Source organism: Schistocerca serialis, unplaced genomic scaffold (assembly GCF_023864345.2).
Source record: "Schistocerca serialis cubense isolate TAMUIC-IGC-003099 unplaced genomic scaffold, iqSchSeri2.2 HiC_scaffold_1237, whole genome shotgun sequence".
Lineage (NCBI taxonomy): Eukaryota > Metazoa > Arthropoda > Insecta > Orthoptera > Acrididae > Schistocerca > Schistocerca serialis.
Window position 1 is genome coordinate 40,001 of NW_026047444.1, and position 5,000 is coordinate 45,000.

Genomic DNA, 5,000 nt, shown 5'->3' on the forward strand with positions numbered 1-5,000 from the left:
CTGTTTGCATGTATTAGCTCTAGAATTACCACAGTTATCCAAGTAACGTGGGTACGATCTAAGGAACCATAACTGATTTAATGAGCCATTCGCGGTTTCACCTTAATGCGGCTTGTACTGAGACATGCATGGCTTAATCTTTGAGACAAGCATATGACTACTGGCAGGATCAACCAGGGAGCTGCGTCAACTAGAGCTGAGCAGCCGGCCGCCCGGGAGTGTGTCCCGGGGGCCCGCGCGAACACGCAAGCGTCCGCTCAATTATTCTGCAAACAGGAGGAGGCTGAGCTCCCCTGCACAACACACCTCGAAACCCTCTCAGGTCCCGGCGGCGCGCAGCGCCGTCCTAAGTACTTGGTCGGGTTCGAGAGAGGCGCAATCGCCCGGAGTTAGGCGAGTAGACGCTTTAGGTGCGACCACCCGTGCTCCCAACTGAGCTTGCCGCTGCCGACAGAGGCCCGGGAGCGTGCTGTCGTGGCATTGCCGGCGGGAGACAACACGCGCCACCTACGGTGACCGGCAGCTCCAACGCCAGCGCCACAGAAGGACAAAAGCCCCACTTGGGTGCCGAAGCGAACTCTCCCAGCACAGCGCACGCGCCAACACGTCCGCACAGCTGCGATACAAACCACCTGCGAGAACCGCTGGGGCGACCGAGCAGCAGACGGCGTCGCGGCGCCGAGCGCCGGGCGGCGGCGCATCCTCAGCGCACACAGTCCTCAATCGGACCAGCACACTGCAGATGGCCACCGCGCTTCGCACCGGGCCCGCGAGGACCTGCTTTGGCCGCAAGGCGCCGCGAGCAGGGGGCGCCGGCGCGCAGCTGCGCCGCCTGCCGCGTCCGTCGGCCGGCGCGCCTGCCACTGGCCGCCCCCACCAGCCGGCTGTAGCGCGTGCGCCCACGCACCGCGCTGCCAGCACGCCGGGCGGCCCCCCCTCACCGGCCGGGGACGGTCCCACCCAGCCACCGCCGCGTATCGCCTCACACCCAGATCCCCTTTCACGTTCGTGGGCATGGTGGGTCCCCTTTCACGTTCGTGGGCATGGTGGGTATCCCTGAAACAACCGGTTAATAGCTCGACCGATCGTCGCCAACACTGATTCACCTCTAGCGAGAACAACCGCACCACAACGGGTTACCTGTTGTTCATTTGCGTAACGTCACCAGCAAACGTAGACGTCCATCGCCATTTGCAACGAGTATTGCATGCCTGTGTCAGGTGTCACAACACACTACGTCTGCCCACATAGACGCAACAACATGTGCACGCCTCGAGAACACGTGGAAGGTAGCCCCCGTACGTATGCGGTGTCCATTGCGCGAACGACTGTCAGCCGGCCTCTGCAGGATGTCGCAGATGTGGAACGCGGTGCAACATGCTATCACGGTGTGTGAGAAGAGACGACTACGTCCGAATACACGCTCCACTACATCAACAGACTGCTCATGCTGATCGCCATCCAGGGCGTCCGTTCCTCCCACACGTCTGAATGGCGTACCACACTGCAATCCAGCTCTTATAGGGAGACGACACGTAGCTGCGTGCACAATATTTGGACTGTATGGTCTGCCGTTGCTAGGCGCAGTCGTCGTACGGTCACACATGTGCCACGATGTATCATTCAGTACATACGGACCAATGTGCAGTACAGTTTGTGGGTTTTGCGTACATCGGCGGACAGGTGACAGGCCGTACCACAACGTAGGCTGAGTACGTCGGCATGCGAAGGGCATTGAACATGCAAACTTCTCAACGACCAGCTTGCGAAGGCAGGGGGGAAGGGGGGGGGGCATGTACGTCCTGCTGCTATCCACATTACAGTGTATAGCAGGAGCATGTGGAAAGTCAGCAACACCTGCAAGGTGTTTAACATGACGCGATACACAGGGGACCGGGCAGTGCGAATAGCGAACTATATTGCGAGGGTTGCGGTTAGGCAACACTACACTAATTTAACGAGTTGCATAACAATTACAGAGCAGGTTCAGCGACAACGTGCGTCAGGTTAAGGCGCAATATAGGTTAGGTTAAGGCACAACATGGGTTACGTTAAAGCACAAATTAGGTTACGTTAAAGCACAAATTAGGTTACGTTAAAGCACAAATTAGGTTACGTTAAAGCACAAATTAGGTTACGTTAAAGCACAAATTAGGTTACGTTAAAGCACAAATTAGGTTACGTTAAAGCACAAATTAGGTTACGTTAAAGCACAAATTAGGTTACGTTAAAGCACAAATTAGGTTACGTTAAAGCACAAATTAGGTTACGTTAAAGCACAAATTAGGTTACGTTAAAGCACAAATTGGGTTACGTTAAGGCACAACATGGGTTACGTTAAGGCACAACATGGGTTACGTTAAGGCACAACATGGGTTACGTTAAGGCACAACATGGGTTACGTTAAGGCACAACATGGGTTACGTTAAGGCACAACATGGGTTACGTTAAGGCACAACATGGGTTACGTTAAGGCACAACATGGGTTACGTTAAGGCACAACATGGGTTACGTTAAGGCACAACATGGGTTACGTTGAGGCACAACATGGGTTACGTTGAGGCACAACATGGGTTACGTTGAGGCACAACATGGGTTACGTTAAGGCACAACATGGGTTACGTTAAGGCACAACATGGGTTACGTTGAGGCACAACATGGGTTACGTTGAGGCACAACATGGGTTACGTTGAGGCACAACATGGGTTACGTTGAGGCACAACATGGGTTACGTTGAGGCACAACATGGGTTACGTTGAGGCACAACATGGGTTACGTTGAGGCACAACATGGGTTACGTTGAGGCACAACATGGGTTACGTTGAGGCACAACATGGGTTACGTTGAGGCACAACATGGGTTACGTTGAGGCACAACATGGGTTACGTTGAGGCACAACATGGGTTACGTTGAGGCACAACATGGGTTACGTTGAGGCACAACATGGGTTACGTTGAGGCACAACATGGGTTACGTTGAGGCACAACATGGGTTACGTTGAGGCACAACATGGGTTACGTTGAGGCACAAATTAGGTTACGTTGAGGCACAAATTAGGTTACGTTGAGGCACAAATTAGGTTACGTTGAGGCACAAATTAGGTTAGGTTAAGGTACAATATGGGTTAGGTTAAGGTACAATATGGGTTAGGTTAAGGTACAATATGGGTTAGGTTAAGGTACAATATGGGTTAGGTTAAGGTACAATATGGGTTAGGTTAAGGCACAACATGGGTTAGGTTAAGGCACAACATGGGTTAGGTTAAGGCACAACATGGGTTAGGTTACGGCACAACATGGGTTAGGTTAAGGCACAACATGGGTTAGGTTAAGGCACAACATGGGTTAGGTTAAGGCACAACATGGGTTAGGTTAAGGCACAACATGGGTTAGGTTAAGGCACAACATGGGTTAGGTTAAGGCACAACATAGGTTAGGTTAAGGCACAACATAGGTTAGGTTAAGGCACAACATAGGTTAGGTTAAGGCACAACATAGGTTAGGTTAAGGCACAACATAGGTTAGGTTAAGGCACAACATAGGTTAGGTTAAGGCACAACATAGGTTAGGTTAAGGCACAACGTAGGTTAGGTTAAGGCACAACATAGGTTAGGTTAAGGCACAACATATTTTAGGTTAAGGCACAACATAGGTTAGGTTAAGGCACAACATAGGTTAGGTTAAGGCACAACATAGGTTAGGTTAAGGCACAACATAGGTTAGGTTAAGGCACAACATAGGTTAGGTTAAGGCACAACATAGGTTAGGTTAAGGCACAACATAGGTTAGGTTAAGGCACAACATAGGTTAGGTTAAGGCACAACGTAGGTTAGGTTAAGGTACAACGTAGGTTAGGTTAAGGTACAACGTAGGTTAGGTTAAGGTACAACGTAGGTTAGGTTAAGGTACAACGTAGGTTAAGGTACAACGTAGGTTAGGTTAAGGCGCAATGTAGGTTAGGTTAAGGTACGATATAGCTGAGGTTAAGGTACAATATCGCTTAGGTTAAGGTACACATTGTTGTAGGGAAAGGTGTATTTGGGGGGGGGGGGCGGCAGGTTCGTTGATAGTGATTATCGTAAGTGCATGCCTGCGGGATCATCCGATTTGTCACGTCAGAATGCACTTGTGGCTCATGACAGGCGGCGCTCCGATTCCAAGGTTATGGCAGATGTGTGTCTTTCATTCCTGCCATTGTTTGTGTACTGTGACAGGAGGCAGTATTGTGATGTTGGGTGCACCCCTGTGTAGGACATGTGTGGGTGTTCGTGGCTTAACTGAGCAATGGCGGATGTCGGAAGGGTGGGATATTCTGTTTTGTGGGTGGACCTCCCGGTCTGGTTATGATAGTGTGGATTGTGTAATGTGGCGGAGAGGATGCACCGGATGTTCTTCCATGCTGGTGGTTAGATATTGTGTGTGTGCCTGTTAGAGGCAGAGAGTAGTGTGTGATAGTGTCTGGCTGACGTGTGGTTCTCATTGTGTGCAGAGTCTTTCAGCATGTATAGGGACGGTTGTATATATTATCTGTATTCTGATGGCTCTGCATCTATTACTAATCAGTGCCGTGTATACGGTTACTCTGGTTCCAGTCGAAACTGTTCTATCTCTGTACATTAGTGACACTGCGGCTCCACTATGTTGCTGCCCCTGTCGGCCGTTTCCCCCAGTGTATGGCTAGTGATTATCAGCAATCAGTCTATTAGTCAATACCGGTAGTGTGACGACTTCAAATGTCCGGGATGGGGGAAGCTAAACCCTTCCCGTGGGTCAGGGCCTAGAAAGACTCTTCCCACGCAGGAGGCTCGGACTGTCGTTACTCTTCCGAGAAATATATTTGCCCAGCGTTTTTTGTGACTGCGAGTGCGACGCCCACGGGTACCGACATGGATGGGGCGCTTCCTAGCTGATCGCTCGGCATGGGAATCAGTACAGTGAGCAATGCGATCGCGTCTGTAGCTTGTACGTGGTACAGCTCGCAGCTCATGTATAGGGACAGCG

At 51.1% G+C, this 5,000-nt stretch overlaps 1 non-coding gene across 1 annotated transcript in view; it reads right to left on the reverse strand.

The window, feature by feature from the left end:
* LOC126436493 (small subunit ribosomal RNA) overlaps positions 1–180 on the reverse strand; it is a 1,909-nt gene extending 1,729 nt beyond the window's left edge. Inside the window, exon 1 of the ribosomal RNA XR_007580707.1 lies at positions 1–180. This exon is cut by the window's left edge and continues 1,729 nt beyond it. This is a non-coding gene — a ribosomal RNA (small subunit ribosomal RNA).
* Between the last annotated feature and the right edge of the window lie 4,820 nt (positions 181–5,000).